General features: G+C 45.3%; 1 pseudogene; it reads right to left on the minus strand.

The window, feature by feature from the left end:
- Window positions 1-12,038: 12,038 nt before the first annotated feature.
- On the minus strand, window positions 12,039-12,156 carry LOC124724746 (annotated as a pseudogene).
- Between the last annotated feature and the right edge of the window lie 2,843 nt (window positions 12,157-14,999).

Consider the following 14,999-nt stretch of genomic DNA (forward strand, 5'->3'; position numbering starts at 1 on the left):
CGTTAGGTCGTGAATCAATTTTCGGCGTCGATTTTGTCGTTCTTGGATGATATGGTACATCGACGGATGTTCATGAGGCATGCGATCAGCAGTACGAGATCGTACCATCGCTCCTTCCAAATGCCGTCGCATGAGATTGGAGATTTGGGCCTTAGCTTGGTTCATCCTTGTATGGCGCTCAGGGAAGGCTGGCATCGTGGAGCATTCTCGTAGGATCCTGAAGTAAAAGTCCATAGTGCTCTTCCTCCAAGCGACAACATCTTTGCCATACCGGATTAAAGTTTTTCGAAGAGCAGGTTTTGCACACTGGATCCACCAGGATATGGTAGACGGATACGTGGGTCGGCGTCTATTACATGTGATCCAAGTGTCTTCTATTAGAAGTCGACAGTCAGGTGAATTAAGAAGTGCCGTGTTCAGTTTCCATAAACCACGTCCGTGCCATACTGCCTGTCTTGTGAGAACAACATCACAGAAGTAAGCCTCATGGTCTGAGAAAGCAACAGGCCAGATTTCAGCCTGTCGAGTGTGTTGAATTAGGGATCGCGAGATGTAGATGCGATCCAGTCGGCTAGAGGAGTGCGCAGTGTGGTACGTAAAGCCCAAAAGATCACCGTGAACATGTCTCCACGTGTCGACAAATTGTAGCCGCGTGACGACTGTTTCCAGAGCTGCGCATGGTGAGTGACGCGGCAATTGATCCTGAGGTCGCTGGGTGCAGTTGAAGTCTCCACCCATGACCCAGTCATCGTGTGGTCCCATAAAAAGGGGTGTAACTTCATTCGCGAAGAAGGCATTGCGTTCACGACGGTAGCTGGAGCCCGACGGCTCATAAATGTTGACGATGCGTACACCAAAGAGAGTAAGGGCCATACCTCTGCCGCTGGGGAGGAAGACCTTCGCGTAAGATGATGGCAACACCACTACCGGTGTCCGAAGCGGGAGAAAGATGCACCGTGAAGCCATGTGGTGGTGAAAAATCGGCGACATGCACTTCCTGAAGAAGCGCAATATCTATGTCCGCATCATAAATCATATCGCGGAGCAGCGCCAGTTTGTGGGGCGCACGAATGGTCGCGAGATTAATCGTTGCGACACGATAAAGCTGGTGTTGGAGTCCCACAGGCACAAGTGGGGCTTCTTCTTCAGGAGCGAGAGCTCGTCGATCTTGCCGGTCCGCTGAAGAGGCTGCTATTGTGGAGAGTTTGCGGGCGCGGGCGCAACCGATGGGGGTGCCCCATCATCAGCAGCGTCCACCCCAGTCCCTTCGATCTCCACGTCGTCCGCCCAGGAGACTGATACTGCGGTAGGGCATCGGCTGTGCACATCATCCACGTGGAGAGGAGACGTAGTTTTCGTCTCATCGGATAGGCTCTCTTCAACGTCGACCTGTGGGGCCGACAGCGCCAGTAAGGAGGGGTGTTCGTTGCCAGTGGTCGCCTGTGGCGGGTCTTTCGCATCAGACTTTTGGTCATCAAAGAGCGGTTTGTCGTCCATCTTCTGGTCTGCGTCCCTGGTATCCATCCGTAGAATGGATTCATTAGGGGGTGTACGGCTACGTTTCTTTCTCTTTCGTGTCGACCCTTGTTTTCGAACAGGTCGTTCAGAGTCCGATTGCGGGTGGCTTTCGTCTGACTCCGGACCAGTCTGAAGGAAAGCAGAAGTAGGTACCACTCCCGGATCAACGTCCATCTCAGTAGCATTTTCAGTCACAGTGCTGCGATGATTCGGCAGGTCAGGATCTGGCGTCTCAGGAGCGGTTGCATCTACCTGATCAGACGTCGTCAACGGAGCAGGAAGACTCTGTGTAGACGTGCTACCTTCCTGGGCAACCTTGGCGTATGTGACAGGGATCTGAGTCAACACTGCTGGGGACGCTTCCTCGCCGACCGGCGTCTGGATCAGGCGGCGTCGCATGCAGGCGGATCTGACGTGGCCTTCTTGTCCACAACCCGCACATGTTCGGGGTTGGCCGTCGTACATGACAATGGCTCCCACCCCGCCAATGGTCAGATATGATGGTATATGTTTTTTCAGTTCAATTTTGACCTGACGCACACCATTAAGGACATGGTAGGTCGTGAAGGTTTGCCATTTTTCCTCTACGTAACGGATGACGTTACCGTATGGTTGTAACGCAGAGACAACTTCGTCCTTCGGCACTTCAAAAGGTAGTTCAAACACCCTAATCGTGCGTTGACCGTACTCTGCGAGTTCAAGTGTTACAGCTCCGACGTGACCATCAGAGTATTTGAACTTAAGTCCATTGGCATGGCGGCGAATAACATCTTCACACACCTCGGTGTTTGTCATTTTAATATGAACGACGCTACTCGTGATCGAAAAATGGATTCCGATAACGCGGTTAGGATCTAAACGAACTTCTTCACGTATGAACGTTTCAACTTCATGTGCACGAGGTCGCGCATGTTCAGCTGGGAAGGAAACTTTAAGGGTCGCACGGCGGTAAGCGCTCGACATGTTGTTCACGGTGGACGGACACAAGCCTTAAAGCTACGACGCGGAAGTAAACAACGCCTGCAGCGGAGCACTGGCCGGCGCGCGGGGCCGTCCGCACGCTGCCACGGCTGAGAGCCGACTGACCCACGGGACTACTGCGCTCCTGAGTTCGCACTATCCTTGATGTTGAGTATCTTGCTCATGGGCTATTCAGTTTGTATATTTTGCTTATTTTTTCATAGTTCCACACAACTTCTTACTGTTTTCTCGATTGATCTGTGTTCAGTTTTTCAAGGCCTATCCACTGTGCCATCTTATAACTAAATGTGAGGGGGGTGCGATGGGGAGGTTCCCCTGTTAGTAAGCACGAAAGTGCCTCAGAGATGATCAACCAACTCCGGTGGCAGGCGCTTCAAGACAGGGCGTTCTGCGTCACGGCGTTGTTTATTGACGAAGTTCTGAGAGGGTACGTTCCTAGAACAGTTCAAATGGCTCTGAGCACTATGGGACTTAACATCGGAGTTCATCAGTCCCCTAGAACTTACAACTACTTAAACTTAACTAACCTAAGGACATCACACACATCCATCCCCGAGGCAGGATTTGAATCTGCGACCGTAGAGATCGCCTGGTTCCAGACTGAAGCACCTAGAACCGCTCGGCCACAGCAGCCGGCCCTAGAAGAGTCAACTAATATATTGCTTCCTCCTATGTGTATCCCACGAAAAGACTGTCAAGATAAAATTAGGGAGGTGCGAGCCCACATAGGCTTACCAGCAGTCATTTTTCCAGCGGACCATTCGCGATTGGATCAGGAAAGAGTGAAATGACGGTGGTCCACAAAGTACCCTCCATCACAGCCGCAAGATGGCTATGTGGAGTATATCTGTAGATATAGATGAAGGAAAAAATAGGAAACATTAGTTTTGGAATGATCCACGTAGCAACACATGACCAAAGCCAGAAAGATTTTCTTGAAACTCATAACGGTCACGGAAGGTTATTGTTTTATATATTAGGTATTTTATTTTTATAATCACATAAACATCGAAAGGAGTCTGTAGACAGGTTTCATGCTATGTAGTCATGCACGCATCGGCAGGAACTTGTTTGTCTCAAAGGATCTGTAGTCAGCTAGCTGTCTGCTTCTGTAACATATCTTTCGTCTGTCTAAATTTTGAGGTGAGTCTTTCAATATGTAAGTTTGGTGGCTAGTTCAGTTACGAGGCCGCATGGGCAGCGATCAAAGCAATACGCCGTTTTTATGGCTGGTGTCCTGAGGTTGCGCTAATTGTGTCTTGCCATAAAGAAAATGGGAAACGTGGAAGCTACATCGTTCTGGGCTATAGTGAGATGTTTGCTTGCTTGTGCTGCATTTGCGTTATTGTGTTTTGTGATACATCAGTTTTATTAATGCGAAATACTTTGCGATAGTATTTGACGTGGTGAAAGTTTGTTATAGCTCACAATTTCATTAGAAACACGTGCCAATCAGTACCCAATTCTTATTCAGTCATCTGGGCTTTCCAGGCCATTATCTGATTCCCTTCCCACTCATTAAATAATATCACTGGCGTATTGAGAATTTGTGTCCTTTTTCGGAACAATATATCCATATTCACATAATCTGCTATTCTCACGAACTTATTTTACACCTCCCTGATCGTTCTTCGAATTTTTACATATGTTCATCCAACAGCTACCTTCTCGAACGAACTACGTCTCGCTGGCACCCCGTTTCAAGCAGAGAGAGAATAAACCGGCATTAATGTCACTTCATTATTTTTCAATAAAACTTTCAGTTAGCCAGATGAGTTCATGTTACGAGTCGTACAGTGGATCTTCGAGGAACCTGTTTTCAGACTTCGATACTGTGTCCACAATGTCTCAAATCCCTTCGCTTTCTTAGATGTTTGGATATAGAGTGCGTACACATTTGAATTAGAGCAATAAGGTTTGATACAGAGACGTAGACGGCAAATACTACGTTAAAAAGGATTAGTCGTAGCTTTTTATCTTATGTTAAACTTCTCTTTAATTATTCCGTTGTGCTGTAATATCACGATACGTTTTCATAAACTTATGGTCCTTAGGGGGCCTGAACAATGTTGAATGTGATTTCATCTTTCACTGAGCAGTCATGTACGTTAACTTCCGTATCACTCACTAGCGTGTAATATAAATCCATTACCCTTATAGCTTCCCTTGAACTATTTTGGTGCGTTATGATTTAAATACATGGTCCTTAGAGATCCATAAAAATTTTAAGTTTGATGTTACCCTTCCTCGTTATGCGTTGTTAACAATATTGAGTTTAATGTTAGCTTTTTATCTTATGTTAAACTTCTCTTTAATTATTCCGTTGTGCTGTAATATCACTATACGTTTTCATAAACTTATGGTCCTTAGGGGGCCTGGACAATGTTGAATGTGATTTCATCTTTCACTGAGCAGTCATGTACGTTAACTTCGAATAACTCACTAGCGTGTGATATAAATCCATTACCCTTATAGCTTCCCTCGAACTATTTTGGTGCGTTATGATTTAAATACATGGTCCTTAGAGATCCATAAAAATTTTAAGTTTGATGTTACCATTCCTCGTTATGCGTTATTAACAATATTGAGTTTAATGTTGTCATTCACAGTTTCTTTACTTGGGATATAGATTCATCGTCGTTCTTAGAGATCATTAAAAATGTTAAGTTTGATGTAGTCCTTCCTCGTTACGGGCTATTAACAATACTGAGTTTAATGTTTTCATACTTCGCAGTGCTACATCTTATGCATTAGGATTCATAGTCTCCTTACGTGCGATGTAGATTTATTGCCATGGTCATTCACAGTTTCTTTACTTGGGATATAAATTCATCGTCGTTCTTAGAGATCATTAAAAATGTTAAGTTTGATGTAGTCCTTCCTCGTTACGGGCTATTAACAATATTGAATTTAATGTTTTCACACTTCGCAGTGCTACATCTTATGCATTAGGATTCATAGTCTCTTTACGTGCGATGTAGATTTATTGCCATGGTTTTCTTCCTCTTCCTCATTACGAGCTATTAACAATATTGAATTTAATGGTTTCATACTTCGCAGTGCTACATCTTATGCATTAGGATTCACAGTCTACTTACGTGCGATGTAGATTTATTGCCATGGTTTTCTTCCTCAACATTGTATTTGATATTAAGCTTTTTATAGTAATGTAACTGAAAACCGAATGCGAGAATCCAGCCTTCTTGGAATTAGCAGCAATCCTTGGGAACCATCGGCTTGTGGTTGCGTAGTGCAGTTAGACACTCGGTGCGGAGCTTGGTGAAAGTACTATAATCGACAAAAATCGTAAAAAAATGTACGACTTTAGACTGGTATTTGCTTGATTGCGCTACTGCCAACCAGCGCAGCGTACAGTGCATTGTACAAAATAGTCATGTCGCTATGCTGGGTTTGTGAGTTTGTCAGGATGGCAGTGGGGAAAAGCTGACGGTGACAGTCGAGCTGACTCGATTTCTACTGAATCAATTAACCCCTCAGCTACGTACCGAGTATCTTCAAGGGATGCACGAACAATAGGTGCACTGGACATTCTAAGCAAGGAATCAGCTTCAGTAAGTTACACATACAAACATAATCGAAAATTTTTGCTTGAGTTATATTGCCTCAGAAAAAAAAAAAAAAAAAAAAATTGGAGGTGTCTCTAATCCCCCGCTTCCGACGAAGGGTTTCGGGAGGCTTCCCTCGGTTTTAAGGCAAATGTCAGATTTAGAGGTACCTTACTGAATATCCTGTCATACAAGCGGAGAGTAACTAAATACTGTTCCATTCACGATATTTTACTGAACAGCCAGTACACCGTGAAAACATGAAAATTCTTCAGTACTCCGGTGCATTCTGATGACTAGGTCATAAACAACATTGATGAAATAGAAATACTGACAGCAGTACATAACTTGGGCCAAGTTGTTGGTACATGTTGTATGTAATATCATTCTTGTGAAATACAACGGGCTCTTTACTCGCAAAAAGTAAGGAGTGCAATCGAAAGGGGGTTTCAAGCTGATTCCACGTGTCTATATTTCCAGACGGGTTTGACAGTGCTCTTCATCAGCGGCTTGCGGTCAAATTGTGTGCGAGCGTTCGAGTATCGTCTCGGTTGTGGTTCTAGATTCATGATTTCTTCTCAGAAAGGCCACGGTACATGGTAACTGTGGAGAAGTCATCTAGTGAAACCGAAGTGATATCTACATGTTTATAACGAAGTATTAACAGGCCGTCTCCTGTTCTTAATCTGTACAGGTATGAACGATTTAGGAGACAATCTGAGTAGCCCTCCTAGATTTTTTTCTGTCATTTACCGTCTAGTAAAGTCGTCATCAGATCAAAACGAATGGCAAGCTGTATGGATGCAAAATTAACAGTTAACCCTATACGCTAGAAATTGTGTTATCCTCCACAAGAATATTAAAAAAAATCTTTACATTCAGTTAATATGATGAATAACTTAGACTTATACAGTGGTAGACTGGAGATTCAACTGAACACATGGGCATTTCAATTAAAGACAGTTTACATTGGAACGATCACACAGAATAGGTTGTGGGCGAGACGAACCAAAGACTGGGTCTAATAGGCAGAACTCATGGGAGCTGCTGTACATCTACAGTGAAGCACTAAAGAAACTGGTATAAGCATGCATATTCAAACACAGAGATATGTAAGCCAGAATACGGCGCTGCGGTCGATAACGTATATATAAGACAAGTGTCTGGTGCAGTTGTTACATCGGTTACTGCTGCTACAATGGCAGGTTATCAAGATTTAAGTGGTATTATAGTCGGCGCACGAGCGATGGGACACAGCATATTGCGATAAAGTGGGGATTTTTCTCATACGATCATTCCACGAGTGTACCGTGAGTATCAGGAATCCGGTAAAATATTAAATCTTTGACATAGCTTCGACCGGTAAAAGATCCCGCAAGAACGGGACCAACGACGACTGAAGAGAATCGTTCAACGTGACAGAAGTGCAACCATTCTTCAGATTGCTGCAGCTTTCAGTGCTCGGCCGTTAACGTCAGCGCGCGAAGCATTCAACGGAACATCATCGATATGGGTTTTCGCAGCCGAAAGCCCACTCGTGTTCCCTAGATGACAGCACGACACATAAGCTATACTCCTCGCTTGGGCCCGTCAACGCCGACATTGGACTGTTGATGACTTGATGCCTTGTCGGACGAGACTCGTTTCGAATTGTTTCGAGCGGATAGACGTGTACGGGTATAGACACAACCTCATGAATGCGTGGATGCCGCATGTCAGCAGGGGACTGTTCAAGCGGGTGGAGGCTCTCTAATGCTGTGGGGTATGTGCAATTGGAGTGATATGGGACTCCTGATACGTCTAGATACGACTCTGACAGGTGACACGTGAGTACAGGGTGTTTCAAAAATGACCGGTATATTTGAAACGGCAATAAAAACTAAACGAGCAGCGATAGAAATACACCGTTTGTTGCAATATGCTTGGGACAACAGTACATTTTCGGGCAAACAAACATTCGAAATTACAGTAGTTACAATTTTCAACAACAGATGGCGCTGCAAGTGATGTGAACGATATAGAAGACAACGCAGTCTGTGGGTGCGCCATTCTGTACGTCGTCTTTCTGCCGTAAGCGTGTGCTGTTCACAACGTGCAAGTGTGCTGTAGACAACATGGTTTATTCCTTAGAACAGAGGATTTTTCTGGTGTTGGAATTCCACCGCCTAGAACACAGTGTTGTTGCAACAAGACGAAGTTTTCAACGGAGGTTTAATGTAACCAAAGGACCGAAAAGCGATACAATAAAGGATCTGTTTGAAAAATTTCAACGGACTGGGAATGTGACGGATGAACGTGCTGGAAAGGTAGGGCGACCGCGTACGGCAACCACAGAGGGCAACGCGCAGCTAGTGCAGCAGGTGATCTAACAGCGGCCTCGGGTTTCCGTTCGCCGTGTTGCAGCTGCGGTCCAAATGACGCCAACGTCCACGTATCGTCTCATGCGCCAGAGTTTACACCTCTATCCATACAAAATTCAAACGCGGCAACCCCTCAGCGCCGCTACCATTGCTGCACGAGAGTCATTCGCTAACGATATAGTGCACAGGATTGATGACGGCGATATGCATGTGGGCAGCATTTGGTTTACTGACGAAGCTTATTTTTACCTGGACAGCTTCGTCAATAAACAGAACTGGCGCATATGGGGAACCGAAAAGCCCCATGTTGCAGTCCCATCGTCCCTGCATCCTCAAAAAGTACTGGTCTGGGCCGCCATTTCTTCCAAAGGAATCATTAGCCCATTTTTCAGATCCGAAACGATTACTGCATCACGCTATCTGGACATTCTTCGTGAATTTGTGGCGGTACAAACTGCCTTAGACGACACTGCGAACACCTCGTGGTTTATGCAAGATGGTGCCCGGCCACATCGCACAGCCGACGTCTTTAATTTCCTGAATGAATATTTCGATGATCGTGTGATTGCTTTGGGCTATCCGAAACATACAGGAGGCGGCGTGGATTGGCCTCCCTATTCGCCAGACATGAACCCCTGTGACTTCTTTCTGTGGGGACACTTGAAAGACCAGGTGTACCGCCAGAATCCAGAAACAATTGAACAGCTGACGCAGTACATCTCATCTGCATGTGAAGCCATTCCGCAAGACACGTTGTCAAAGGTTTCGGGTAATTTCATGCAGAGACTACGCCATATTACTGCTACGCATGGTGGATATGTGGAAAATATCGTACTACAGAGTTTCCCAGACCGCAGCGCCATCTGTTGTTGAAAATTGTAACTACTGTAATTTCGAAAGTTTGTCTGCCTGAAAATGTACTGTTGTCCTAAGCATATTGCAACAAACGGTGTATTTCTATCGCTGCTCGTTTAGTTTTTATTGCCGTTTCAAATATACCGGTCATTTTTGAAACACCCTGTAAGAAATCATATCATCTGCATCCATTCATGTCCATCGTGCAATGTGAAACTGATACAGGGTGGCTTTGGGAACACTCTTCTGAGTTTAAACATTTCCACTGCCCACAAAACTCCCCAGGCATGAACATTATTGAGAATATCTCGGTTGCCTTGCAACCTGCTGTTCGGAGGAAATCGTTACCCCGTCGTACTCGTATGGATTTATGGACGGCCCTGCAGGATTCAAAGTGTCTGTTCCCTCCAGCATTACCCCAGACATTAGTAGAGTCCATGTCACGTCGTGCTGCGGCACTTCTGCGTGCTCGCGGGGGCCCTACACGATATGACAGTATACCGGTTTCTTTGGCTCTTCTGTGCCTGAAAGACATTGCCAACATTATACTTGTCCGTCCTGTTCTGGAGTACTGATGCATGGTATGGGAAATTTGCCAAGTTTGGCGGAGAACACGGAAGAAGTTCACTAATGGTTGTCTCGTTTTAGATTAACTCAAAATAGGGAAAAGGGTGTAACGGAGGGACGGCGTACACGAAAAAAGCTCAAAGATGGGCACGCCGTATTAACACAAAACAGTGGAAAGGGTCTAACGTATGCGATGGCAATTATTAAAACAATGGTGTTTGGGCCATCATAATAATGGAAGTAAAATCAGAGCTCGCACGCAAAGGTCTAGGTGTCCAATTTTCCCATGTGCTATTCGAGAGTGGGATGGTCGAGGAATAATATGAAAATGGTTCTGTGGGCCTCTTCCTAACACTTCAGAGTGAAACGTAGATAAATACTGTACGAGGGGACTTCAAACGCAAATTACTCTTTACTATGGTAGGTCAAGTGACTTTTATTGAATGCTGTACTACACTTCAAAGTGATAAAGATTCATGATACCATCTTTCGGCATAATCACCAATATCCTGTAAACAATAGTCGGAACGCTCAAACAATCGTTCAGTTCCTCGATGACATAAGTACGCTTCATGGTCGCGGAGCCATTCAAAAACAGCTGCGTGAACTTACTCAACAATGGCAAATCTCTTCCTCCCCACTCCAGATGTTCATTCAGGTTACCAAAAAAAATTTCTTTGACATTGTAGTCTGTGCATCGTTGGTCAAAATGTTGGCAACATTTCGCTATGACTGGACTCGACACTGAATTTGGTCCATATACCGCTAGAATTTCACGGCGTATCTGTGAGCGGGTCGAAAGGTTCACTCAGAAGACTACTAGCGCCCCGCTTTGTTCAACGTAAAAGTACGTCATCAGATATCGTACACACTGTGATTTACTTGTTATCCGTACCGCAGCAGAAATCTGCCTGCAAGAAAAATCAGTCCATGTACCCTCTCCTGGCAATGCAGAGCTCTTGCTACATTATGGTATCGGCGTGGGACGAGAACTGTAACTTCAGGGATTGGATATAAATACAGAAACACCACGAAAAATACGTGTTTGAGTATAAATACAAATGCTAGCCAAATCTGCAAGTTGCGCTGTTATATTTAACCACGAACGGCTCCTGTGTAACGCCCTCAATCCGTTGGAAATGTCCGTCATGGTCAGAAAAGTTTCCTGTGTAACTGAGTGTATTATGTCGGAGCTAAGCGAATTCGAATGTAAGCAAATTATTGGTGCTCCTGTTGTTGGGCTTCCGTAATCAAGGGAGCGTTTCGAGAGGCACTGTATCCAAGATTTGTACGGCATGTAGGGAAAACGGAAAAACATCATCCGCTAAGTCACAACGCGACGATAGTGTATGTTGAGTGATTATGACAGGAAGTCACTGAAGAGGACTGTGAAGAAATTTAAGACCACAGCTCCTGCAAAAGCCGCTAGAGAACTGAACACCCCACTCAGGGGGCTGGAATTACAAAACCACATATCAGTAATGAAAATGTCTGTAACAGGATAAGGTGATGCCATAGCCTTCAAATCTGGACTATGGAACTACGGAAGAAGACTTTGGTCAGATGAGTCTTGCTTTACACTGTTTTCAATTTCTGGCTGAGCTTACGTCCCTAGAAAGAAACTTGGCGAGGTTTCGGTGGTGATTTGGGAAGCCATATCACGATATTCCCTGCCCCCCATGGATACTCAGCACGCTCGGAGTACCGCCAAGCATTATGCGAAAGTTTGGGATGATGAGCTCCATCCCATGGTACGATGTTTGTTCTCCAATGGTGATGCTTTGTTCCAAGGCGACAGAGCCCCTCTTTAGACAGCTCGCATTCCCTAGGGCTGGGTTTGTGAGCACGGTGATAAATTGTCGCACCATTGTTGGCAACCACAGTCACGAGTTCTCAATATTAGCCTTCGTGGACTACTTTGGAGAAAAGGATGCGTGATCGTTATTCAGCTCCATCACAATTACCAACACTTGCCATTATTTTGCTGCAGCACTCCGTCTTCAGGCTACAAGTGGCTCATCGGGACCATCCGACCGCCGTGTCATCCTCACATGAGGATGCGGATAGGAGGGGCGTGTGGTCAGCACACCGCTCTCCCGGTCGTTATGATGGTTTTCTTAGACTGGAGCCGCTACTATTCGGTCGAGTAGCTCCTCAATTGGCATCACGATTCTGAGTACACCCCGAAAAATGGCAACAGCACATGGCGGCCCGAAGGGTCACCCATCCAAGTGCTGGCCACGCCCGACAGCGCTTAACTTCGGTGATCTGACTGGAACCAGTGTATCCACTGCGGCAAGGCCGTTGCCATTTTGGTAGAAGAATGGCATAAAATGTGTGTGAATTCCTAAGGGATCAAACTGCTGCGGTCATCGGTCCCTAGACTTACACACTACTTAAACTAATTTAAACTAACTTATGCTAAGAACAACATACACACCCATGCCCGAGGGAGGACTCGAACCTCCGGCGGGAGGGGTCGCGCAGAAGAATGGTACAAAATTCCTTTGAAAACCGTATAGGATCTCTATTTCTCCTTTCCAATACTTGTGGAAGCTGTCCTGAATGGCATCGCGTTTTCTACGGTATGTTAGGAACGGTAATGTGTCGTGTTTTTGACGTTTCCATTTTTCTATTAATACTTGTGCTTTCTAATGCACCTAAATAGGTGCAGATGTAGGTGTAATAAAATTGTTCTGGTCTAATATTTTGTTGTTGTTGCTGTTGTAGTCTTCAGTCCAGAGACTGGTTTGATGGAGCTCTCCATGCTACTCTATCCTGTGCAAGCTTCTTCATCTCCCAGTACCTACTGCAACCTACGTCCTTCTGAATCTGTTTTGTGTATTCATCTCTTGGTCTCCCTCTATAATTTTTATACTCCACGCTGCCCTCCAATACTAAACTGGCGATCACTTGATGACACAGAATATGCCCTACCAACGACAAATTTCTCTTCTGGTGTAACACATAATGACGAAGAAAAAAATCGCATGACAAAGGAGGAGTTCTTCGACATAAACGAAAGTTGGTAGGCGTTTTTCTACATCTACATGATGATTTGTACTGAAATTTCGTATCAGCCACATAAACTTAGCAGGTATGTACAGGACTGCTGGAAGTAGCGCTCACGAGAACGTACGGTCGAAAGAATACCGGGCTCTGGACAGCCACTTGGCACTACCGAGAGGGATGGCTCTCATAGTAGGCGTATGGCTCTGGCGCATCGTGCTGCATCTGCAGCGGCAGTATGAACACCTGTTGGACCACAGTGGCACAAAGAACTGTTACAGATTGGTCACTTCAAGGACAGTTCCGAGCCAGGCGCCGTGTAGCGTGCGTTCCACCGACCACAGACCACCGCTATTTGCGTCTTCACTGCTGTCAAGCGAGAGCTCACTGGAGGGCAGGGCAAAGGTCGGTTGTGTTTTCTGATGAAAGCTGGTTCTGCCTCGGTGTCAGCCATGGCCGTGTGTTAGTTCGAAGGACGCTAGTTGAGAGCCTACATCTAGCCAACAGTGAACCTACTGAAACGCCTGCGCTAGCAGGACAGAGCGGATTACGTTGTGGAAAGGGGCTAAAATGAGTTCCTGTCAGTTCCACTCAACATACAAACTTTATTTATCAAAAATGTTCAAATGTGTGTGAAATCGTATGGGACGTAACTGCTAAGGTCATCAGTCCCTAAGCTTACACACTACTTAACCTAAATTATCCTAAGGACAAACACACACACTCATGCCCGAGGGAGGTCTTGAACCTCCACCAGGACCAGCCGCACAGTCCATTACTGCAGCGCCTTAGACCGCTCGGCTAATCTCGTACGGCCTTTACTTATCAACATACAGTATTACAACAGGATGCAAAACACTTAAAACTTTAATCGACCTCCCTTGATTAACTTTAGATCGGGTGTAGGCCACACTGAAAATCCAAGACACAAGGCCCAAGCAAGAAATTGAATTACAAGGTTCTTCTGGAGGTTTCACCCAAAAATATTTTCTAAATCTTCAATCCAAATAGACTGAAGGCCTTAGCAATTTAATTTTAATGGAACTTGGCTGGAGGCCGCATATTAAGCAATAAGGAGAGTTACAATCAAAAGGCAGAAGGCCCTATCTTAAAACATTTCATGCCGAGGGGCAAGACAAGAACATTAATTTAACAGATATCAAAACTCGGCTGAAGGCCGCACATCAACCAAAGAACTAAAACCCAAACAGGGAAATTACTATGTAGCACACAAGGAGCGGCGCTCAGAAGTTTCCAAGGGTCGGTCTGGGATTGTAACCCTGACTTCCTTGCTGCCCCACGTCAACCGACCGACTGCCCAGGCCCGGAAATGGTGAAGGAGCCGATGAAACGACCAACCGAAAGACCAACCAACGGTTTTTTTTTTTGGTCTACTGACTGGTTTGATGCGGCCCGCCACGAATTCATTTCCTGTGCTAACCTCTTCATCTCAGAGCATCACTTGCAACCTACGTCCTCAATTATTTGCTTGACGTATTCCCATCTCTGTCTTCCTCTACAGTTTTTGCCCTCTACAGCTCCCTCTTTGGAAGTCATTCCCTCATGTCTTAGCAGATGTCCTATCATCCTGTCCCTTCTCCTTATCAGTGTTTTCCACATATTCGTTTCCTCTCCGATTCTGCGTAGAGCCTCCTCATTCCTTACCTTATCAGTCCACCTAATTTTCAACATTCGTCTATAACACCACATCTCAAATGCTTCGATTCTCTTCTGTTCCGGTTTTCCGACAGTCCATGTTTCACTACCATACAATGCTGTACTCCAGACGTACATCCTCAGAAATTTCTTCCTCAAATTAAGGCCGGTATTTGATATTAGTAGACTTCTCTTGGCCAGAAATGCCTTTTTTGCCATAGCGAGTCTGCTTTTGATGTCCTCCTTGCTCCGTCCGTCATTGGTTATTTTACTGCCTAGGTAGCAGAATTCCGTAACTTCATTGACTTCGTGACCATCAATCCTGATGTTAAGTTTCTCGCTGTTCTCATTTCTACTACTTCTCATTACCTTCGTCTTTCTCCGATTTACTTTCAAACCATACTGTGTACTCATCAGACTGTTCATTCAGCAGATCATTTAATTCTTCTTCACTTTCACTCAGTATAGCAATGTCATTAGCGAATCG

Source organism: Schistocerca piceifrons, chromosome 1 (genome assembly GCF_021461385.2).
Source record: "Schistocerca piceifrons isolate TAMUIC-IGC-003096 chromosome 1, iqSchPice1.1, whole genome shotgun sequence".
Taxonomy (NCBI): domain Eukaryota; kingdom Metazoa; phylum Arthropoda; class Insecta; order Orthoptera; family Acrididae; genus Schistocerca; species Schistocerca piceifrons.